The sequence below is a fragment of the Nicotiana tabacum genome, chromosome 20 (genome assembly GCF_000715075.1).
Source record: "Nicotiana tabacum cultivar K326 chromosome 20, ASM71507v2, whole genome shotgun sequence".
Lineage (NCBI taxonomy): Eukaryota > Viridiplantae > Streptophyta > Magnoliopsida > Solanales > Solanaceae > Nicotiana > Nicotiana tabacum.
The window spans coordinates 80,084,852-80,110,820 of NC_134099.1; the positions used below are offsets into that span (position 1 = coordinate 80,084,852).

Sequence of the window (25,969 nt, forward strand, 5' to 3'; positions counted from 1 at the left end):
TCGGTCGGGTAGTGACGAAGAAGGTCAGGTCCCTACTGAGGTTAAATAAAATATAAAGTTTGACAGTGTAGAACAAAACAGTATAAATAAGTACAGCCGTAAAAGTAACACAAGATATAAAGGGCAACAACAACTATTATAGAGGCAAGGTAAACACAGAAAGAAACATGGCTCAGCACCAAAATAACAATCGAGGATCTCCCAGTATACCGTCATGTAGTCCCAAATATACATATCTAATAGATCTCTGGGGATACTATCTCGTAGTCCAACTATCGGAATCTCGTTCCGTAGTCCCAAATGTAAATACCCAGTACTGGGAGAATCTACCAGGTGTAATCCCGTAGTTCCATATAACTACGTAGGGGGATCTACCGGAATCCACATCTGTAGTCCCAAATAAACAGACAAGGGGAGCTACCGGAATCCCACATCCGTAGTCCCAAATGTAATTACACAACAGCATCAGGAAAAATATTCAAAAATTGTTAATTTCATATTAAGGAAAACAAGTAATCCTAGTCTGCCATGCTGCACAGAATTCAGGTAAGCAGTTGAGCAAATAAGGCAATTAAAACACTTAGATGTGCTTTCCTAAGCTAATAATATGCTTTAAGTGCAGGTAATATAAACAGGAAAAGAAACATACTAGTAATTACTTAATAAAAACTGGATTTTCAACAATTAGCACAAGTACGCACCCGTCACCTCACGTACCTTTATTTTGTTTGGTGTCTTCTGTTACCTTATTTACCATAGCAGATTCATCAAAGGTAACATCCCTGCTGAATATTACTTTCTTTGTCATAGGACACCATAAGCGATATCCTTTGACTCCAGAAGTAATTCCCATAAAAATAGCCTTTTTTGCCCTTGGATCCAATTTTGACTCCGTCACATGATAATATGCAGTTGAGCCAAACACGTGCAAAGAGTCATAATCTAAAGCAGGCTTTCCATACCATTTTTCAAATGGTGTCTTGCCATCAATAGCAGCAGATGGTAAGCGATTAATGAGGTAGCATGCATATGTAACTGCCTCAGCCCAAAATTCTTTGCCCAAGCCAGCATTGGACAACATACACCGTACCTTCTCCAGCAAGGTCCGGTTCATACGTTCAGCCACTCCATTCTGTTGTGGTGTATGCCTGACAGTGAAGTGTCGGACGATGCCATCATTTTGACAGACCTTATTGAAATGATCATTTTTGTATTCACCTCTATTGTCTGTGCGAATACACTTGATCCTCTTGCCTGTTTGATTCTCCACCATCATCTTCCATTTGAGAAAAATTCCCAGCACTTCATCTTTGTTTTTCATTGTATACACCCACACTCTTCGAGAAAAATCATCAACAAAGGTTACAAAATAGTGCTTCCCACCCAATGAAGGTGTTTTGGAAGGACCCCAAACATCAGAGTGTACATAATCCAAAATGCCTTTAGTATTATGGATCGCTGTACCAAATTTAACCCTTGTCTGTTTCCCTTTAACACAATGCTCACAAAACTCCAAGTTGCAAGCCTTTACTCCTTTTAACAATCCTTGATCTGATAGAGTTTTCAAGGATTTTCCTCCAGCATGTCCCAAGCGCATGTGCCATAGCTTGGTTTCTTCTGCCTCTTTGTCGTCACTGGATGTCACTGTCGCTGTCCCAATAACTGTATTGCCACGATAGCGGTACATATTATATTCTTCCGATTAGCCTTCATTACCACTAGTGCACTGGAACATACTCTCATCACTCCATTTTCTGCAATGATTTTAAACCCTTTTGATTCCAGGTCTCCCACAGAGATGAGATTCTTCTTCAAATCTGGTATATATCGAACATCTGTTAATGTTCTGATCATTCTATCATGGTTCCTTAATCGTATTGAACCAATGTCATATGAGGTAAGAGGGCTGTTATCCGCTGTGTGGATGACTCCATATTCTCCTTCTTGAAATTCCACAAACCAGTCCCTGTTGGGACACATATGATGGCTACAAGTCGAGTCCATCAACCATATGTCTGATGATGTTAATGACTCTGTTGTAACTAATGAGAAGCCTGAATCATCACAATCAGCTACATTTGAATCCATAATGGCCTTTCCATTGTTAAGTTTGGCCTTATTCTTCAGCTTTGGACAGTCTTTCTTCCAGTGCCCTTTTTCTCGACAAAAGGCACATTCATCTTTGCTGGGTCTGGATCTTGACTTGGATCTTCCCTTCTTTGTCCTCATTTGACTTTGAGGACGACCCCTCACAAATAGTGCTTCTCCTTCTCCGCCCTTCTATTTTTCTCGCTTTCTTTGTTCATAGCTGTACAAAGCCGAACAAACTTCTCTGAGAGAAACTTCATCATTTCCATGGAGTAGAGTAGTTTCAAGGTGCTCGTACTCATCAGGAAGTGACGCCAACAACATCAAGGCCAAGTCACCATCATCATAAGTTGTATCCATATTTTGCAAATCTGTGACCAACTTATTGAAACTGGTGATATGTTCATTCATCGTGGTACCAGGAACATAGGTGAAGTGAAACAGTCTCTTCTTCATGTACAATTTATTTTGACTGTTTTTCTTCAAAAATTTATCCTCCAGTGCTTTCCATAATTTACTTGCAGAAGTTTCCTTTGTGTATGGATATTTCTGCTATCTAGCAAGATAGGATCGAATGGTACCGCAAGCAACACAGTTGATAATTCTCCAATCTTCTTCTCCAATAACATCTGGTTTCTTTTCTTCAATGGCCAGATCTAGCCCTTGTTGAAAAAGGACATCTAGAACCTCGCCTTGCCACATCCCAAAATGTCCGGACCCGTCAAAAATTTCTACCGCAAATTTCGCATTTGACACAATTCTTGTCATAAGTGAAGATGCCAATGATGACGTATTGTTGACACTTGATGTAGATTCTTCTAGTTTATTGTCTCCCATCTTTGACACAAATATTATTTAATAGCTGACGACACAAATCAAGATTATTTCCTTTCTGGTGTGGAAGATCAGACTAAGCTGCAACCACAGAGCATACTCAGACAGAACCTTGACTCAGTTACCAAGATAAATCTTTTCTGATGTGGAAGATCAGACTATGCTGCAACCACAGAGCATACTTAGACAGTACCTTGGCTCTGATACCAATTGTTGCGGAAGCCAAATGTATATAGTGTGAATAAGTCACAACTACTATACCAAAAATTATGACAGCCACCAAATAATAAATAAGACAATAAAGCAATAATAAAGGGAACACCAGAATTTACGAGGTTCGGCTAATTTTGCCTACTCCTCGGACACAGCCAATATTTTATTCCACTCCAAAAATACAAGTGAAATAATACTAAAGAGAGAAGATACAAATGCCTTAAACAGATGAGAAGGCAAATGAGAGGTGTGTTTAAATCCTAAACATTAGGCCTTCTTTTATAGGGGGAAAATCCCCCCAAAACTCAAGAGCCCACCGATGTGGGACAAAATTTTGCCAAATTCAACATTAATAACATGTCGTGCAACGAAAGGGACATGTGAGAATTTGGTCTTAGCTAGTGGAACACGAAAGACATGGATCTATATTCAATACGCAAGGATTTCTTCACAAAAAAGAGAAGAATTCCCCTTACTTTCTTTTTGCTCCGCTCATGCGTGGCACTCCTTGCTCGCGGAGCGGCATATCGAAAAAAAGAAGCGGCTACCTTACTTAAGCAATTCTTCTTATTCTTATTCTTTCTTAGTTGTAGTTCCTATATTGGTTTTTTTCTTTGTAGGTTTCTTAGGGCCCTCCGTCTTCAGAACGGTCTACCTGGCCACTATGAATGAATGTCGTAAAAGGCAATGTGAACTCCTACGACTCCTCTTAGTCTCAGGGACGGATTGAACAACAGTTGTTAGGGAAGGATCTCCATCATTGATTCATCAGAAGCAGCCCCACTTACTTTTGAGTCTATCCGCTGCAACAAGGGCTGCAGGAACGAGTGTTGTGCTTGCCCTGACCGATACCACCATTCAATATCGTGAACCAGCCCCTCTTCAGTATAGGCAGATCTTTCTTTAGAACAGATTCATTCCAGAACAGAAAACCGAATTTAGAATCAGAATCGCACTTGGGAAATTGCTTGATTTATGAAAGAAAGAATGACGTAGGTAGATAGAAGTAAAGGAGTTCCCGTCGAAGGGCAAATGATTCATTTAGAAAAGATCCGATTCCAAGTGAATGAAGAAAAAGGGCTCTATTTTTGTATAGTAATTCCTTTCATTCGTTCATGTCTTTACATAAATTTTCTCCTTTTATTTGCTTATAATATCTTACATATACTCTTTTTCTTTTGTTCTTTGTTTTAAAAGGAAAGAAATTGGAAAGAATGAAACCCTATCTGGACCATCAACAACCACCATGGTGAGATGCTCATTCCTTTGCTCAATTAAGACCCAAAGCACGTATTTTTCGTCAACTACATGGCGAACAATGAAGCCTTTCAAAAGTATATATTTTATGGAAGAAAAAAAACCCCGATTAGATCATCATTAATGCATTTTAATAGAGTAGAAACAATACCTTTGTTCTCCAAATTTTGACCAGGTCATACTTCAAGCTATAACTCGAGAATATGTTAGGTTAACCACCTTAATTTTTGTTTATATGCATATTGCATACGTCTATAAAGCAAAGGCACTGACATGTTTCGAAATCATCGCGATGTGATTTAACATATGACAAAAGTATTATAGTCCATCTGTTTCATTTTACATAACACTTAAGTTTTGGCCGTTCCAATAGAAGAATTTTATTTTAAAAAATTTAACTGTATACTTTTCAGTTTACTTCAATGACATGATTTTATAGACACATAGGTGTCGTGGCGTGTTTATTTAGATGAAGCCAAGGAGAATTTAGAGATATGCACTTGATCCATTTAGAGAGTTATCGACAAGTTGTTAGATCACTTGACATTTCACTATATTTAGGTTTATATGTTCTTATAGACATTTTAACTAAAGGAAATTTTAACAATCTTTTTATGTTTTACAAAAAACTACAAAAGCTAATATTATTATGCTAATCTTATTGAAGTATATGTAATGTATCGGCTTATAATTGAAGTACCAATTTTTGTAGATGCCCCTTCATGTTATTATATTCAACCATATTTGAATAATATTTTCCATTAGCAACATTATTAATAGTCATACTAAAAAAAATAACCTAGCCACAACAAAATTTCCATAAATTTCACTATCAAATAATGTTGAATTGCAAATTTTAATTCTATGTGAAAATACATTAGCAAGTTAGATTCATATTGAAAGTACTTTAAAGTATGACCGAATTGAGGTTCCCTATATACTCTGATATAAATACTCTGATATAGATAAGCAATTTGACTTGGATTGAATCTTTTTTCTTCAAACGTTTCGCAAGTAGAAAGATCAATATGATTTCTCTGGATCAATGTTGAAAGAATGATATGTAGGCTTTTTGATTTTATTGTTTATAGGTATGGGCTAATCAATGTTGAAAGAATGATATGTAGGCTTTTTGATTTTATTGTTTATAGGTATGGGCTAAGCAAATATTCTTATATATAGCAAAAATAGTGGGAATCACTCTCCACTTTGTAGGCCAACTTGTTCCACCCACAAGGTAACCCGACTTGTAATTAACTCAAAGGTATTCCAAAGCATAGTTTACATACTCACGTCCATGTTGAAAATAAATCTTCAGACCCCATGTCCCTATTTTTTTCTCCTCAAAGTAGGTGGTCCCTCTGTCTTTTTAGGACGAATGTCGTCTACATTATTAGAGAGTTGGGATTGAGCTTTTACTGAATGAAGAATTTATAGGTAAAATCAACTAGTGCTTTATGCTCTTTATTTCTCAATGATAATTGACACCTCCATTGTCATTTGATTGAACTGGGTCGTTCAATTCTGATCTCTATTGAGAAATATGAAGGATTTTTCCCTTAAGGATTCTTGGACATTCAATGCCTTTGAATATGACTAATTTAACATGCAATGTGATGCGCGCATAACATCTACAATATCTGGCTGGGTTTTGCCAGTATCAACAAAAAGGAAGAAACAACTAAACAGAAATAAAAACTAACTATGACTCTTGGCCCAGACCACGTCCTAGGCGTAGGGTTGATCGATTAATGGTTGCTGCTCCTTTATATATTTTAAAGAGTTACAAGAAAATGCTTATGGATAATATCATCAATACTCGAATACAATAGAATGTGTGTGACACATAAGAAACTTAAAGATACATCAACATGATCACAACATTCAATATTTTTAAGCGCACGATACATCCCTGCATGGAACCATGCACAGGAATGAGATCCAATAAAATCAATTTCTCAAGTTATAATGTCAATGTTCATATGATGATACATGTAATATTTTTTGACATGAGGAGTCTCAAGTAGAAACACCAGTAGCATACAAATTGAAATCACTAATAAGGATGATAAGAGTATTTTGTTAACAATCAAAAGTCATGTATATACAGAAAGATGTTCAATCTTGGATTCTTCACTTTTATTTATGAATCCTAACAAGAGAAACAATTATATGGGCCCTGTTAAGGAGATATATCTTATAAATGATTATATCAGTCACTAGGTTATGTCAAAGGGTTGTGGTAGACTAAGAATATCACGATATCCCCAACTATAATTTCTTAAAGAACACCCAGGGCGTTTGCTTTCAGGATAAACTCTTGACAAAAAGTACACATCCTGTCAAAGAATAAGGTGGTTCTTGTTATTTATGTCATAATAATTCTCTTACCCCCGCTATAATCACATGCAAAAAAAAGGTCTCTCCTATGCATCAATAGACCGACTGTAACCCTAATGGAACTTAACAAATTAGTACAAAGCGTGTCTGTATCAGACGTATATGGCTAGGTGTCATCCTAGAGATTCGCCAGATATTATTCTTCCCGACTTTCTGAAGTAATAATAAATAATTTGATAAACATATTTGATAATCGAGTTCTCGATAGTAAAGTACAAACAAACTGAAACTATATACTCCCTCCTTTTTCAATTTATGTAAATCTATTTTCTTTTTGGTCCGTGCCAAAAAGAACGATCGCTTTCCTTATTTGGAAACAATTTACTTTTATGCAATGATTTATAGCCATACAAAATATATGTGCCTCATTTTACACCACAAGTTCAAAAATCTTTTTTTTTTTAAACTTCGTGCCCAGTCAAATGAGTTCACATAAATTGAAACGGAGGGAGTATATGTTAAGAGCGTGAAGGAACCTGCTAGGGGTGGAAGATTCGTAGAGGGTACCACGGTCCGAGAAGACGACAACAGCAACATCGACATCGCAAAGAATGGAGAGTTGTTTGGCTTTCTTTATCAGTCCTTTCCTCCTTTTACATAACGTCACTTGTCTGCTACTCTTCTCTTCGATTCGCTTCATCTCTACTTTCTTCCGTCCCATTAATTAATTCGCCCCAATTGAACACTCTGTTCTTTTTCATATATATATATATATATATATATATATATATATATATATATATATATATATATATATATAATTCTATCAATATCTAGGGATTTTTATATTGTTTCCATTTTTCGTTTCACTCTTCTTCCCCGACCCCAACACCTATTGATCTCTCCAGTGTCCCTTCGTCTATCTTTCGTTTAATTCTGTTAAAGGGGAAGGGGTAAAGGATAACTGTTGAGATGGGGTTGACGCTTGGACTTTATATTAAGAGACCGATTGACACTGCTGCGTTAGATTTGGTAAATTCGGCTGATTGGCTGCCGGAAATGGGATGGAAATACTTTCCAAATTAGAATATCAATCAATTAGGGGAAGATTGCTCCATTGGTTCGCTTCGATGGGTCCAATCGTACGTTTTCTCATTCCTTTCTTTTGTCATACGCGAAATTAAATCTCTTGATTTGCTCTAAACTAGTAAAATAAAAAAATGAAAAAAAAAGAGTTGATATCTTTCATTTACTATATTCTTCTTTACGTATTTCTACTAACTAGTATTTCGGCACGTGCGTTGCACATGTATACCGAGTTATATTATTATATAAGAAAGAATTAAGTACAAGTGCATGTGGATCATCATATATTGACGACAAGTTTTATTTCGTTTCTCATATAACTGACACTAGTTGTGTGAGACTTCTTTTTGTCTCACAAATTTGTGGACCCCAATCTTACACTTCTGGATCCACAAAAATCTGGGTCCACAAAACTGTGAGACAAAAATATGTCTCATACAATTAGTGTCAATTGTATGAGACACAAAATAAAAATTTTCTATATTGACTTATTTATCGAGATCAAGATGATTAGATATCGTTTGAACCTATAAAAATAAAATAAAAACTTAATTAGGTAGATGTGACTTTTTTAAGTTATTTCGACTTATGGGGTACAAATATGTAATGTAGTGTATCTCACATAATACTTCTTATAGACAATATTCATGGTATATATTGCTTTTATCCATTTCAATGGTCACATTGATATTTCTTTTAAAAGTGTAACATGAAGTTAGCCATGTGAGAAAACTAACACTGAATTGGCTTCTCAAATATATTGGCCTCTTTAAGTTCTGCCATAGCGCTATGAATCAGTCTAAGCGCATCAGATCGAACAAACAAATGTGAATTGTCCGAAACATGTATGATGAACTTTTATGTTTGAAGCAATAATACAGCATTGATATTGAAAGTGAACTGCACAATAAAAAGTGTGCGTAACGATCCGATTGGTCGTTTTGCTTTCTAAAACTCCGTTCTCCTAAATGAGACTTTCCGTACTTGCTTTTACTGATTTATAACTTGCGGGGATGGTTGGTTCGGGATTTAGAAAAGTTTTGGTTGAAATCGGAACACTTGATTCCTGAAGGTTGGTTTAAAAGGCCAAGTTTGACTTCGGTCAACGTTTTGAGTAAACGGCCTCAGAATCAGTATTTGAGGGTGGTTCCAATAGGTTTGTATGATTATTTCGGACTTGGGCGTATGTTCAGATTGGATTTTGGATGACCCGGGAGTGTTGTGGCGCTTAATAGTGAAAGTTGATTCCTTAAGGATTTTGAAGTTCTTTAAATTTGGTTTGGAGCGGCTTTTTGTGATATCGAGGTCCGAAAAGAATTTCGAGACCGGGAATAGTTCTGTATTGTCATTTAAGACTTGTACGCAAAATTTGGTGTCAATCCGAGTAGTATAAGTGTGTTTCGTTTTATTGGAGGTAGACTGAAGAACTTGAAGTTCATAAATTTGATTCAATTGGTTTTAGGGGTGATTCCTAGATTTAGCATTGTTTCGGGCGTTCCAAGGGTTCGAGCGAGTCCATTTTATGATTTCAAACTTGTCAGTATGTTCGGCCGGGGCTCAGGGGCCCCGAGCGTCAATCGGATGAGGCTCGAGTTAGGTTAGAAAATTTTAGAAGGAGCCGAAGCTCCAGGCATCTGTCATAACCGCACCTGCGATTGGCCAGCCGCAGGTGCGAGACCGCAAAAGCAGCCCATCCATCGCAGATACGGCCCCTCTGCCGCAGAAGCGGTCCCCAGACCGTAGATAAGGCCCCAGCTAGCCGGCTCAGTTCCGCAGATGCGGTCCTTCCCTCGCAGAAGCGAGACCGCATATGCGGTCCCCTAACCGCAGGTGCGGTAATCGCTGAAGGCAGTGCCTTCATTTAATACGGGAATGTGTCATTTTTGACATATTTCATTCATTCCTTGGGCGATTTAGGAGCTTCCAAAGAGGGGATTTCAGCCTAGCATTGTGAGGTAAGTTATGTCTACTTATTGTGGGTTTAATATATAGTTGGGGGTAGATTACAACATATAAATTAGTAAGAAATTGGGGGTTTAGAGTAAAACCTAGGGTTTTGATAAAAACACGATTTAACTACGAAATTTGTTATGGAATGAAGTAAAATCATATATTTTTTATCCTTAGGTTATGGGTAACAACTTCCCTCGACAATTTCCGGAATCCGGGCACGTGGGTCCGGAGATGGATTTTAGGTAACTTGTATATAGGATTGGAAAATTACTTTAATAGTTAGGATATGAACTCTTGAGCTTGTATTGACTAGTTCTTACCCCGTTTGAATAGTTTTGGATCGTTCGGCTCCGAATTGAGGGTTTGAGCGCGTTCTTGAAATTGGTAGTAAGCTTTGGACCAAGGTGAGTCTCCTTTTTAACATCGTAAGAGGGAAATAACTCCTCTAGGTGAATTAAATAAATGTATTTGACTATCTGTGGGGGCTACGTACGCACGTGGTGATGAGAGTCCGTGCGTAGCTACTATTATGCTAATTGTCTGGGTAGCTTAGGGCCCGTATCATGTCATACTTGTAAATGTTTACGTTTTTGCTTGCTACTGAGTTCACTAGGATATGCTAGGAGTTGTAAATAAATATAAACGAATGTAAGTACTTACTTGAGAACTTGTATGAATTTATTTGACTATAAATGAGCAATGTGTGCTTACTTGATAATAATTGCTATTTGTGGATCAGACCGATCGCCTCAGTAGAAATAGATGCACCTATGGTTCGCGCCATTCGACCCTCTGGCAGTGCACAATTATTATTATATTGAATCAGACCGTACGACCTTGGTATTATGTGCAGATGTTATTTATATGGAATTCATTCATGATTTACTCTTTTTAAATGCTTTGAAATGTAAATTACTATATGACATGACTGAAATTGATATATTTTGTTTCTCCTTGTTCTGAGACTGTCACTATATTCATGCTATCCATGCTTAGCGTAAACCTTAAATATTATTGATATTGACCTTAGTAAGTGTCAAGTAAACCCCTCGTTATTACTTCTTCGAGGTTAGACTGGATACTTGCTGGGTACATATTATTTATGTACTCATATTACTCTTATGTACTTAACTGTACAGGATCTGAGGCAGGTGCATCTAGTTACCCGTCCGTCACGCGTTCCTGATTCCTGATCGAGATCTCACGGTGAGCTGCCCCTTCTGAGCCGTTCAGCAGCATACCAGAGTTCTCTTCTTTTGTTGTTGTTATGTATTGTCTACTCTGTTTCAGACAATAGGATAGTGGTATTTTATACATTCTACTAGTTTCCCTAGTACTTGTGACACTAGTTTCTGGCACGCAGTTTGTAGACTATTATTTTGAGATGTATTTCTATTATTTGAACTCGTTGATTTTCGATTGTCTAATGGTTAATTTTAAGACTAAGAAAAACATTTGGGATTGTTTTGGTAAAATAAATGAGAACTCACTAGTTTATTAGGGTTGGCTTGACTAACAACGGTGTTGGGCGCCATCACGATCTATAATGGAATTTGGGTTGTGACAACATGGTATCAGAGAACTAGATTCACATAGGTCTCACAAGTCATGGGCAAACCTAATAGAGTCTTGTGGATCGATACGGAGACGTCTGTATTTATCTTCGAGAGGCTAGTGGGTGTTAGGAAACTACTCTTTATTCATATCCTATCGTGCAATTGATGGTATACAAAATTTTCTTCTTCTATTCTATCACAGATGGTGAGGACACACACGGTAGATGTTCCAAACCCGGGAGGAGTTGCTCCCCTCATTGCTAGAGGCCGAGGTAGAGGCAGAGGCCGAGGGAGGGTGCCGACCCACAGTAGGGGACGAGGGCGCCCCTAGAGCTGCCCTAGTTGCGGGGAATCCTAGCATTGAAGAGCAGGGCTAGGTGCCCGTAGCTGAGCCTACCCCGACGGACTTTATGACAACACCAGGTTTCTAGGAGGTCATGGGCCGTATGTTGCGGTTCATGGATTCCATGACTCAGGCTGGTTTATTTCCAGTAGACCCAGCCACATCTCAGGTGGGAGGGGGAGCACAGACCCCTACTGCTTAGGCTCCTGGTCATGCAGCTGCAGTGTACCAGACTCCGGTTGTACTACCTGCGAATGGGGCTCAGCCAGTTGCTACAGTGGTACCCGAGCCCAGAATAGCTGTGGATGGCGATCCGTAGAAGTTATTGGACAGATGGACTAGGCTACACCCTCCTATATTCGGAGGTGGGCGTCATGAGGACGCCCAGGATTTCATTGATAGGTGCAGGGACAGACTGCACAACATGAGGATTTGGAGTCTCATGGGGTTGACTTCACTACATTCCAGTTGGAGGGCAGGGCCCGTAGATGGTGGCAGTCTTATGTTCTTGGCAGGCCAGCGGGTTCTCCTCCCATTACTTGGGGTCAGTTCACACAGCTTTTCCTGGATAAGTATATTTCACCCTCTGAAAGGGAAGAGTTGCGGTATCAGTTTAAGCAGCTTGAGTAGGGTCAGATGTCGGTGACCGACTATGAGGCGAGGATTTCTGAGTTGTCCCGCCATGCATTGATGATACTTCCTACTGACATAGAGAGGGTGCGAAGGTTTGTTGCTGGGTTGCATTCTGGTATTAGGGCCAACATGGCCCGAGAGGTGGAGATGGGGACTCCTTATCAGCTGGTAGTAGAGATTGCTCGAAGGATTGAGGGCTATAGTCTGAGAGGTAGAGAGCAGATGCAACAGGACAAGAGGGCCCGATTATCTGGAGATTTTAGAGGTGCCCCGACTAGGGGCAGAGGTCAGTTTGGGAGGGGTCAGCCCAGTAGGCCCCCATATTCAATACCACCACCTAGGGGTGTCAATGGATATTCGAAAACTGACTAAAGCGTACCGCACCGAACCAATTTTTAGGATTTAAGAAACCGTAGGTTTTTATATAATTCTATAACCGCACCGATAATTAGGGTAGGTTTTTTATTTTATAAAAATAAACCGAAAAAATACCGAACCATACCAAATAAATTTTACATGTGGAACATATATTTATTTAGTAAGTTTAAAAATAATAATGCATTAAATTTTCTTTGGGCCTTGGAATTATGAAAACTGTTACAAGCCTATAATTAAACTCAAAATACTAATTCCTAAAACCTATTATGTTACTTCTACTTAAACTAAGTTATTTCAAGTATCTTTATTAGCAAGACACAAAGTATTCTAGCGATTATGAGTAGCAAACTACAATGTATTGAATATGTTTCCTTTTATATAATTAAGATTTATCTTTTTGAATATTTAATCTTCTATAAACTTTATTCTTGAGTCCCCAACTTGGTATATCTTTCAACTCGTGTGATTTATATTTTCTTTGCCTTTGTTTGATTTCTTTTACATTGTTGTAGAATAGTTGATGGATCTATACTCTAGCCATCTTTCTTTTTTTTTTTCTTTTTTTTAATTCATCACCATTTAAACAGTAAAAATGTCTAGAGAGTTTTGTTAAATCCTATAAAAGAACGTATGTTATTGCATTCTACTTCTACTGGTGAATTCTACATGATATTAAAAAAATATCAAAAATTAACCGAATCGTACCGATATTGAAGAGAAACCGATATGATTGGGATGATTTCGAAAAGTCTAATTTTGATTATACATAATAGAATAATCGAAAAAATTAGTATGGTACAAATTTTATAAAATAACCGGCTGAACCGAACCATTGACGCCCCTACCACCACCTTCTTGAGGTGCTCCGGTGCGCCCCTATTTTAGTGCCATACCAGAGAGTTCTTATTGCATGCCAGCTGGGTATTCAGGTCCCCAGGGTTCTTCTAGCTCCTATTTCAATGCTATACCAGAGAGTTCATACCGCCCACCGGCTATTCATGCTTCTTCTAGTGGGTCTACAGGCCATCAAGGACAGACATCAGGGCAACAGGTCACCGCACTGCGGGGTTGTTTCAAGTGCGGAGATCTTGGTCATATGAGGAGATACTGTCCTAGACTTCGGGGCAAGGTAGTGCAGCAAGGTCAGCAACCCATGATTTTAGCACCGACTGCCCAGCCGCCCAAAGGCTGGAGGGCAGACTGGTAGGGGCCATCCTAGAGGTGGAGGCCAGGCAGGGAGAGGTTAGCCAGCTACTACTCAGTCAGGTGGAGGCCAGTCAGTCGGTACTCCATCCAGATTCTATGTTTTTCCAGCCAGACCAGATGCAAATGCCTCATATGCCGTTATCACAGGTATTATTTCTGTCTGTGGTAGGGATGCTTCAGTGCTATTTGATCCAGTGTCTACCTATTCATATGTATCATCTCTATTTGATCATTTTCTAGATATTCCTCACGAGTCCTTGGATACTCCTGTTCATGTGTCCACTCTGTAGGCAATTCTGTGGTTGTGGATCAGATCTACCGGTTCTGTATGGTCACATTCTATGGTTTTGAGTATAGAGCAGACCTCATGTTGCTTGATATGACCGACTTTGAGGTCATCCTAGGCATGGACTGGTAATCCACGTACCACGCCGTCCTAGATTGTCATGCCAAGGCTGTTACTTTAGCAATGCCAGAGTTGCCAAGGTTGGAGTGAAAGGGTTCCTCAGTTAGTACATCTAGTCGGGTTATCTCTTTTCTGAAGGCTCAACATATGGTCGAGAAGGGTTGTTTGACCTATCTAGCTTATGTTCGGGACACCACCGCAGAGTCTCCAACAATTGATTCAGTTCCAGTAGTTCGAGAGTTCGCCGATGTGTTTCCTTTTGACCTTCCTGGCATGCCACCGGATTGTGATATTGATTTTTATATTGATTTTGCTCCAGGCACCCAGACTATATCTATTCCACCGTACCGTATGGATCCGAAGGAGCAGCTTGAGGAGTTGTTAGCAAAGGGGTTTGTTAGACCGATTGTGTCACCTTGGGGTATACCGGTGTTGTTTGTGAAGAAGAAGGATGGGACTATGCAGATGTGCATTGATTATCGCCAGTTGAACAAGGCTACCATTAAGAACAAGTACCCGTTGCCGTGCATTGATGATTTGTTCGACCAGTTGCAGGGTGCTAGGGTGTTCTTTAAGATCGACTTGAGATCAGGGTATCATCAGCTGAATATTCGGGACTCAAATGTCCCGAAGACTACTTTCCGTACTAAATATGGCCATTATATGTTTTTGGTAATGCCCTTTGGCTTGACTAATTCCCCAGCGGCGTTTATGGACTTGATGAATAGGGTGTTTAGACCTTATATTGATTCTTTTGTTATCGTCTTCATTGACGATATCTTGATATACTCACGCAGCTTAGGGGAGCACGAGCAACATTTGAGAGTAGTGCTTCAGACTTTGCGAGAGTAGAAGTTATATGCTAAGTTCCCCAAGTGTGAGCTTTTTTCTAGAGTCAGTAGCATTCTTGGGGCATATTATATCAGGAGAGGATATTAAGGTGGATCTCAAAAATATTGAGGTAGTTCAGAGTTGGCCACGTCATACTTCAGTGACTGAGATTAGGAGTTTTCTGGGGTTAGCAGGTTATTACCGTCGATTTGTGCAGGGCTTTTTATCCATTGCATCACCTTTGACTAGATTGACTTAGAAGGGTGCTCCTTTATGTTGGTCTGATGATTGTGAGGCGAGCTTTCAGAAGCTTAAGACGGCTTTGACTTCAACATCGGTTCTAGTGTGCCTTTCGGTTCAGGGATGTATACCGTATATTGCGACGCTTCACGTGTTGGCTTGGGATGTGAATTGATGTAGGAGGGGCGAGTTATTGCATATGTTTCACATCAGCTGAAGATTCATGAGAAAAATTACCTTGTGCACGACCTAGAGTTAGCAGTGATTATTCATGCTCTTAAGATATGGAGGCATTATCTGTATGCGGTGTCATGTGAGGTTTATACTGATCATCGCAGCTTACAACATTTGTTTAAATAGAGGGATCTCAATTTGAGGCAGCGTAGATGGCTTGAGTTACTGAAGGATTATGACATCACTATTGTTTATCATCCGGGCACGGCAAATGTGGTCGCAGATGCCTTAAGAAGGAAGGCAGGAAGTATGGGTAGTTTGGCATACATCTCAGCGGAGGAGAGACCACTAGCTTTGGACGTTCAGTCTTTGGCTAACTGACTTGTGAGGTTGGATATTTCAAAGCCCAGTCGAGTTCTTGCATGTGTTGTTGCTCAATCTTCATCATTGGGACAGATCAAGGCTCGGCAGTTCGATGATCCGCATTTGGCAGTTCTTAGAGAGACGGTGCTACAGGGTTGTTCCAAGGAGGTTTTTATTGGCGATGATGGTATTCTACGACTCCAGGGTCGCCTATGTGTTCCTAATGTCGATGGCTTAAGGGAGAGGGTTCTAGAGGAGGCACACAGTTCATGGTATTCCATTTATCCAGGTGCTACGAAGATGTATCGTGACTTGAGGCAACATTATTGGTGGCGGAAGATGAAGAAAGACATAGTTGAGTATGTGGCTAGGTGTTTGAATTGCCAGCAGGTTAAGTATGAGCACCAGAGGCCAGGTGACCTACTTCAACAGATGCCTATACCTGAGTGGAAGTGGGAGGGCATTACAATGGACTTCGTGGTTGGGTTGTCGTGGACATTGCGGAAGTTTGACGCAGTTTGGATCATTGTTGACAGGTTGACCAAGTCGGCACACTTTATTCCGGTCTTGACTACTTATACTTCAGAGAGGTTGGCTCATATCTACATTCGGGAGATAGTTCGGTTGCACGGTGTGCCTATTTCCATCATATCAGATAGAGGCCCTTAGTTCACTTCCCATTTTTGGAGAGCCATACAGAGTGAGTTGGGGACCCGTGTAGAGCTCAACACAACATTTCACCCGCAGACCGACGGATAATCGGAGCGGACAGTTTAGATTTTGGAGGACATGCTTAGAGCATGTGTGATTGACTTTGGAGGGCAGTGGGATCAGTTGTTGCCTTTGGCCGAGTTTGCTTACAACAACAGTTATCAGTCCAGCATCGAGGTGGCTCCATTTGAGGCTTTATATGGTCGGCGGTGTCGTTCTCCTATCAGCTGGTTTGAGCTTGGTGAGGCTAAGTTGTATGGTACAGATTTGGTGAAAGATACCTTGGAAAAGGTAAAGTTTATTTAGGAAAGACTTCGCACAACTCAATCCAGATAGAAGAGTTATGCAGATCAGAAGGCGCGAGAAGTATCATTCATGGTTGGCGAGAATGTTGAAATTCTCGCTGATGAAGGTATTTTGAGATGCAGAAAGAAGGGCAAGTTGAGCCCCAGGTTTATAGGCTCATTTGAGGTGTTGAGGCGAGTTGGGAAGGTTGACTATGAGCTTACTTTACCCCCAGCTTATCGGGAGTTCATCCAGTTTTTCACATATCTATGCTTTGGAGGTATCACACCGACTTGTTTCATGTGTTAGACTTCAGTACTATTCAGCTGTATGAGAGCTTGGGTTATGAGGAGGATCCAGTTGCCATTGTTGATAGACAGGATCGCCAGTTGAGATCCAAAAGGATTTCTGCGGTAAATGTTCAATGAAGGGGCTAACCAGTCGAGGAAGTGACCTAGGAGTCCGAGGAGGACATGCGGAGCAGATATCCATGCTTATTTATCACTTCAGGTATGAATCTAAACCCGTTCGAGGACGAACGTTTGCGTAAGAGGTGGAGAATGTTACGACCCGACTGGTCGTTTTTCTTTCTAGAACCCTGTTCCCCCAAAATAAGACTTCCCGTACTTAGTCCCGTACTTACTTTTACTAATTTATAACTTGCGGGGATGGTTGGTTCGGGATTTGGAAGAGTTTTAGTTGAAATCGGAACACTTGATTCCTTAAGGTTGGTTTAAAAGGCCAAGTTTGACTTCGGTCAACGTTTTGAGTAAACGGCCAAAATCAGGATTTGAGGATTCCAACAGGTTCGTATGATGATTTCGGACTTGGGCATATATCCGGATAAGTTTTTGGATGACCCGGGAGCATTTTGGCACTTAATAGTGAAAGTTGATTCCTTAAGGATTTTGAAGTTCTTTAAATTTGGTTTGAAGCGGGTTTTTGTGATATCGAGGTCCGAATGAAATTCCAGGACCGGGAATAGTTTCGTATTATCATTTAAGACTTATACGCAAAATTTGGTGTCAATCCGAGTAGTATAAGTGTGTTTCATTGCATTGGAGGTAGATTGAAGAACTTGAAGTTCATAAGTTTGATTCAATTGGTTTTAGGGGGTGATTCCTAGATTAAGCGTTGTTTCGGGCGTTTCGAGGGTTCGAGCGAGTCTGTTTTATGATTTCAAACTTGTCGGTATATTCAGACGAGGCCTTAGGGGCCCCGAGCGTCAATCGAATGAGGCTCGAGTTAAGTTAAGTAAATTTTAGAAGGAGCTGAAGCTCTAGGAATCTGTCATAACCGCACTTGCGGTTGGCCAGCCGCAGGTGTAAGACCGCAGAAGCGTACCATCCATCACAGATACGGCCCCTCTGCCACAGAAATGGTCCCCAGACTGCAGATGCGACCCTGCTAGCCGGCCCAGTTCCGCAGATGCGGTCCTTCCCTCGTAGAAGCAAGACCGCATATGCGGTTCCCTAACCGCAGGTGTGGTAATCGCTGAAGGCAGTGCCTTCACGGGAATGTGTCATTTTTGACACATTTCATTCATCCCTTGGGTGATTTGGGAGCTTCCAATGAGGGGATTTCAGCCTAGCATTGTAAGGTAAGTTATGTCGACTTATTGTGGGTTTAATACATAGTTTGGGGGTAGATTACACTATCTAAATTAGTGCGAAATTGGGGGTTTAGAGTAAAACTTAGGGTTTTGATAAAAACAAGATTTAACCACGAAATTTGTTATGGAATGAAGTAAAAATCATATATTCTTGATCCTTAGGTTATGGGTAATAACTTCCCTCGAGAATTTTCGGAATCCGGGCATGTGGACCCGGGGATGGATTTTAGGAAACTTGTATTTAGGTTTGAAAATTATTTTAATAGTTAGAATATGAACTCTTGAGCTTGTATTGACTAGTTCTTACTCCGTTTGAATAGTTTTGGATCGTTCGGCTCCGAATTGAGGGTTTGTGCGCGTTCTTGAAATTAGGAATAAGTTTTGGACCATGGTGAGGCTCCTTTCTAACCTCGTAAGAGCGAAATAATCCTCCTAGGTGAATTAAATAAATGTATGTGACTATCTGTGAGGGCTACGTACGCACGTGGTGATGAGAGTTCGTGCATAGCTACTATTATGCTAATTGTCTAGGTAGCTTAGGACCCGTATCATGTCATACTTGCATATGTTTACGTTTTTTCTTGCTACTGAGATCACTTAGGACATGCTGGGAGTTGTAAATAAATATAAACGAGTGTACGCACTTACTTGAGAACTTGTATGAATTTATTTGACTATAAATGAGCAATGTGTGCTTACTTGATAATAATTTCTATTTGTGGATCGGGCCGATCGCCTCAGTAGAAATAGATGCATCTATGGTTCGCACCATTCGACCTTCTGGCAGTGCACAATTATTATTATATTGGACCGGGTTGTACGACCTCGGCATAATGTGCACATGTTATTATGTGGAATTCACCCATGATTTACTCTGTTTAAATGCTTTGAAATGTAAATTACTATATGACATGAGTGAAATTGATATATTTTGTTTCTCCTTGTTCTGAGACTTTCATTATATTCATGCTATCCATGCTTAGCGTAAACCATAAATAATATTGATATTGAGCTTAGTAAGTGTCAAGTCGATCCCTCGTCACTACTTCTTCGAGGTTAGACTAGATACTTGCCGGGTACATGTTGTTTATGTACTCATACTACACTTCTATACTTAACTGTACAGGATCTGAGGCAGGTGCATCTAGTTACCCATCCGACACACATTCCTGATTCCTGATCGAGATCTCACGGTGAGTTGTCCCTTCTGAGCCGTTCAGCAGCATAGCAGAGTTCTCTTCTTTTGTTGTTGTTGTTGTTGTTGTTGTTGTTGTTGTTGTTGTTGTTGTTGTTGTTGTTGTTGTTGTTGTTGTTGTGTACTGTCTATTCTGTTTCAGACAATAGGATAGTGGTATTTTATACATTCTACTAGTTGCCTTAGTACTTGTGACACTAGTTCCTAGCATGCACTTTGTAGACTATTATTTTGGGATGTATTTCTATTATTATGAACTCGTTGATTTTCGATTGTCTAAAAGTTTAAGGTTAAGAAAAACATTTGGGATTGTTTTGGTAAAATAAATGAGAAATCACTAGTTGATTCGGGTTCGCTTGTCTAACAACAGTGTTGGGCGCCATCACGATCTATAATGAAATTTGGGTCGTGACCCTGTGTGTGTATATATATACAACCTTTAATCTCATTCACACGTATAGAAGGCATCTTGCTCCAGTTAATGTGTAGCTAGCACGAAAAAAATGAATGTTTATTATGTCGAAGAACAAAGAGATTTTGCAGCAGCGAACTGCAAGAAGTGCTAAGGACGAGGTTCCATGTCAAAGGAAGAATCGAGAGGGAGGAAGGTGTTTCAGATTCCTCAATCTCACACCATGGTTCTAAATCTTGCATAAAAAAAATACCATAATGCCTCTAAATTTTTCAAATGTCAAATTACTCAATCCTAGTGCTTCCTTTTAGCAAACGGTTCAATGTGGCTCTTTTCATTTATTTAGATCTCTTACATATAAAAATAAATGTCTCTTGGGATATTTAACATAAAACTAAAAAACTAATGAGCTACAAAATCAATTGAACCCTTTTTAGGGAGGCCAATGGTTTTGATTATACAATTCATATGATACCTCTTCGTACGTCTTGATGATGACAAAAGAAGTTGAGTAATGACCCTCTATGATGAGTTTAACATTGTGCTCATATTCACTGAATAAGTTGCACATTTCTTTTAAGTTATGATTATAGAGCAGTAATCATGTTAAAGAGGTAAATTGATGCACCCAAAGAGCATTGTTTTACCATAGATCACTTATATACACCAACCAGAATATCAAAGAAAAAATTCAAGTGATCGGAGAGTCTGGTTGACAGTATGATATCTAATCTTACTTTTATTCATGCTTATTTATCTACTACTAATTTATTTTGCTTCCCCTTTATTTAAAACTGTAGCTCTTCTTTCTATAACTTTAGATGTATTTATTAGGAATCATCATTTATGTTTGTGCAATTAGTTGGTTGGTGGAGGGACTGCGGAGGGTGGGCAAGATGGCAGATGATGTGCTAGCTATTTTTATGCATAACTTGCTCGACTATTGTACCATCTTTGCCTACAAGGATATGCCTTTTTCACCAGTAATATTTTTCTTTTCATCATAAAATATTTCGAGTAGTATTTAAAATATTCAAAAAATTAGAGAAGAGTGTCAAGCGACATATTTGAGAATGATGATCCACTACAGCATACAGTTTGTTACTACACAAGGGATTAATGAGCGAGATACAGATTTTGAAGCTCTAATTATGTAAAAATAAAATAAAAATATAAGGTGCATTAAAAGATTTAGTAAACATAGACAACAAAAATTGAACATACCATTCTCTCCAGAAAGTTTGATCAAAATAATTGTTTTTAAGTGAAAGAATCAAATAGTCTGATTTTAAATCAATAAAATGGCCACAATCTTGCAGTAAGATAAAATAGATCAAAATAGAAAATTATGTGCACATAAATATAGTAACTTAGCCATAGCGTATTAGCTTAACTCGTCGTGCTAAATGATATCCTTGGCCTATCTTGGTAAGGGCCCAAATTCCATTCTTCCTAGCTTTAAGAGACGCGGAAGATCTTTACAAATGGCTATTGTTGATTCGGACCCGAAATAATTATGAAGCGAAATAAAAATTTTGCTGGAAAACTGATATGATTAACTGCGTAGTCTGATTGACCTCGAGAAACTTAAAAATCTCAACCGAGGGACGCAAAGATGAAGATCCGAAGTGAATGTTAAAATGGAACTTTAGAAATGGAAGAATTGGGTTTATAGAAAAATAAAACAAAAAATGCATCTATTCATAAATGAATAACGGAAGGTTCTCAAAGGACATATCCCTTAGCATGCAAGCATCGTTTCACCGTTTGGGACGGTTGCTAAACTATCGTTTTATTTTTTAAAGTTATAAAAAAGATATTAAGGTTTTAAATTAAATGGGAAGGGACACTAAGGTAATTTAACTTTAACTTTAAGGGTTCCCACTTAGAGAGAGATATATAGATAGATAGTAATGACAAAAATAAACACGACCCATGAACTACTATCATAGACAAAAATAAAATTAGAAACTTATATATAGAACTGTAAAAGAAAATCAACTAATAAGTTCCATTACCATCTAATTTAAGAATACAATATAAATTCGTAGCATAATTGCATAGAATAACATGGCTCGATCGGAAAATACGTACACCAGTTACTAAAGGAGTAAGATTTTAACTTGGTTATGATTTTTGAATCACTTGATAAGCAGTACTTCTCATGTAACTTTCACATATTAACTTGTCTCATTTTGCCTCTTAAGAAAAAATGAATAATGTAAATAAATAACTATTGCAAAGAAAGAAAAAAGTTAAATAAAAAACTCAAAACTAAAATTTAGAAATTATAATCTTCACGCGCATGAAGGTAATTAGATATATTTTCTTAACAGTAAATATATGAGAGTAACTTTAATCATTGTCATTGTCATAAATGAATCGCAATATGATTTTTTGAAATTGAGTTGAAAAGACAGCTTATGTGTGAAAATTCTTGTGGCAATATCTTTTCCATATTGATCTATCCCTAACACTTCGGTACTCATTCACATACCAATTTAAGTCAATATGCTAACTAATATTACGAAATTTAATTTCTTCGAATTTGTATTCTGCCAACAGTACTATTTGCTTTTCCATGAAGATGCTTTTACAAAGCACAACCCCATGAAATTCGATCCACCAACATCAGTCAAATAGAAAACGATCAAAGTTTATTTATAGTTTCATTTAACATATTACTGTAGACTTATATTATTGCTCTTTCCCCTTTCAATCTTTTTGTTTTTTAATCGAACGTCCGATTTGTTTCATTGTAGATTTTAACCTATTATGATTAGGTCATTCTTATTTCATTACAAAAGAAATAAAAAAAATAGAAAAATACGTTCTTTTAAATTTTGTACCAATTAGAAAAGGGAGAAATTCAAAAATAGCCAGATTTACAAGTGGTCATTCAAAAATAGCCACAGTTTCAAAAGTCATCAAAATTTAGCCACTTTTCATGTAAAGATAAATCTGAACGAAAACACTGTTCAAAATCCGAAAAATACTCTAGTATAATATACTGGAACTGCAATATATTATACTAAAGCCAGCAAAGTATACCAGTCCAACATAATATGCTGGAAGTTCATACACAGGTGCACCAAACTCCAGTATATTACGCTGGACCGGTCTTTGTTGCAGCAAAATAACGGCTATTTTTCAATGACTTCGCAAACATTGGCTATTTTTGAATGACCAGTCCGAAAACTGACCAGTTCGTGCTATTTTGACTTTAGAAATCTTAAGTTTTGACAAATAAAACACGCATTGAGTAACTTCTATTTTTATTTATTTAGTTAGCATAAGAAAGATATCTAATTGTTTTCTTATTTCATAGCTAGCTAGCAGGTATTTTATTTTCAGTTTAGATAAAAAAAATTAAGAAAGGACAAAAAGGAACAATACAACGCGAGATTGACCAACGACCAAGGCACGTACGCACCGGCCTGGAAAAGAACCAGAGGCACCGAGAATCAGCAACCATCACTCCAGGACGAAACTTGTTGACTATGGCTTCGGTGTGAACATGACGGAGTTGGGGGCATCGCTTAAAGATACAGGGGACAAAGTAAGGTCGTCAAAAGAGATGAAGTCTGATCCAAGCAAGAGAAACGAGTAATTCTAGTGCGAATTTCATAATGATCACGACCACAAGACTTCGCATTGCAGACTCGTCCGAGGAGAGGTCGATCGCTTGCTCAAATGAGGGATACTTAACAGAATTCTTTAGTGAAAGGGAGAAGTTGTCCTACATGAAAAGTCGGAACAAGGAGGAGCCACCAAAAGTTCCGGCTCCTAAGAGGATCGTCAACGTTATCTTTGGAGGGGAAAGGTAAACGAAATACCTTCACGGTAGCGAGGAATTCACGAAAATGTCTATTTCTCACGAGAATTGCACTCGACAAATGCTAATTGGAGATAGAATCACATTCGATGACGAAGAAGCAGAAAGATTAACCATTCCGCACAACGCCCTGGTAATTACTTCAAGAATTTTTTTTACACTGATGTGAGAAGAGTTTTGATTGACCCGGGAAGTTCAGCCAACATCATCCAATCACGAGTGATCAAGGAAATGGAGCTCATGGACCTAATCATTCCGAAAGTACGATTTCTCTCGAGATTCAACAAATCCAGTGAGATAACCTGTGGATAAGTAACATTAGAAACTAATTCCGACGGGATAGCTAAAGATAACTCATTCCAGGTTGTCGTAGGAGATATGACCTACAACGCCATCCTAGGGAGGCCATGGATTCATGAGATGGATGTGGTACCTTCAACTTTTTACTAAGTGATAAAATTCCCATCAAAATGAGGGATACGACATATCCAAGAAGAACAAAGCGCGTCTCGAAAGTCAATACAATCGCTGCCACGAACAGTATCTCCAAAGAGGAAATAACAAAATATCAAATACAGCAACAGAAGGGAGGTAATGCAGTTAACACCACTGAAATAGGCCCCCCTTCCAAATAGAATCGTTGAACCCGAGGAAGATGTTGTTTCCTCCCCCAACCATGAAGAGCTAGAAGAAGTGATCCTCTTTATTCACTGGCTGGAACAGAAGTCTACATCGGCTCGGGACTGTCTCCCGGACAGAAACATAAGATAATTAAATTTTTCAAAATATTCGGAATGTTTTGCTTGGTCTCATGCGGATATGAAGGGCATCCTGGTCGATATCGTGGTGCACAAATTGAATGTGGACCCAAATCTCCAACCCGTGAAGGAGAAGAAAAGAAACATTAGACTCAAACAATCCCGAGCTGTGGAGGAAGAAGTCACCAAGCTGCTCAACAATGGCTTCATCCGCGAAGTGAAATACCTGTAATGGCTAGCCAACGTCATGGTGGTGCCCAAAAAGAACGGCAATGGGAGAGTGTGTGTTCATTACAAAGACCAGAACAAAGCCTACCCAAAAGATTGCTTTCCTATGCCGAACATCGATCAACTCATAAGTTTCACAACTGGTCACGAATTATTAAGCTTTTGGATGCATATTCAGGATACAACCAGATTAAGATGGACCTAGGGACCAAGAAAAAACTTCATTCATTATCGACAGGGGAACTACTACTACAATGTCATGTCATTCGGCTTAAGAACACCAGAGCAATGTACCAAGGATTAGTCACTCGAATGTTCCAGGACTACATTTGAAAATCTATGGAAGTATACATTGATAATATGTTAGTAAAATTAGTTTTGAGCCGATGACCATCTGACCCAGTTGAAGGAAGCCTTCAAAGTCCTTCGAAGGTATAACATAAAACTCAACCCAGAAAAGTGTGCCTTCGAGGTCGGCTCAAGTAAGTTCATTGGTTTCCTGGTTTCAAATAGAGGTATAGAAGCTAACTCCATGCTGATTAAAGCAATTGAAATCATGCCCGAAGTGCTAAAATGTCAAAAGGAAGTGATGACACTGACCGGAAGGATAGCAACAGTTGGGCGATTCATATCTCGTTCCTCCGAGATGTGCCACAAAATCTTTGCAGTGCTAAAGAAGAACAAGAACTTTGAATGGACTGTTGAGTGTCGATAAGTGCTGCGAGACCTGATAAGGTATTTGTCCAGCCTACCTCTTTTGCCAAAACCCCAAGTGGGACAACGACTCTTAGTCTACCTGACTGTATTCGAAATATTGTAAAGGTTGTTTTGGTCCGAGCAAATTAAGTTACACAATTTTCTATTTATTATGTAAGTAGAGCACTAATAGATGCCGAAACCAGGTATCCATATTTAGAAAAACTTGCACTAGCATTCATAATGGCTATGCAAAATCCGAGACCATATTTTCAATGTCATCATATTTCAGTGGTCACTATTTTCCGCAGTATTCTCCATGTCACGACCCCAAAT

At 38.9% G+C, this 25,969-nt stretch overlaps 1 long non-coding RNA gene across 1 annotated transcript; it reads left to right on the top strand.

Moving 5' to 3' along the window:
- Nucleotides 1-7,557: 7,557 nt before the first annotated feature.
- On the top strand, nt 7,558-11,175 carry LOC107818469 (uncharacterized). The gene is made up of 2 exons (XR_001655419.2): nt 7,558-7,874; nt 10,911-11,175. It is a non-coding gene; the product is annotated as an uncharacterized LOC107818469 (long non-coding RNA).
- The last annotated feature ends 14,794 nt before the right edge of the window (nt 11,176-25,969 follow it).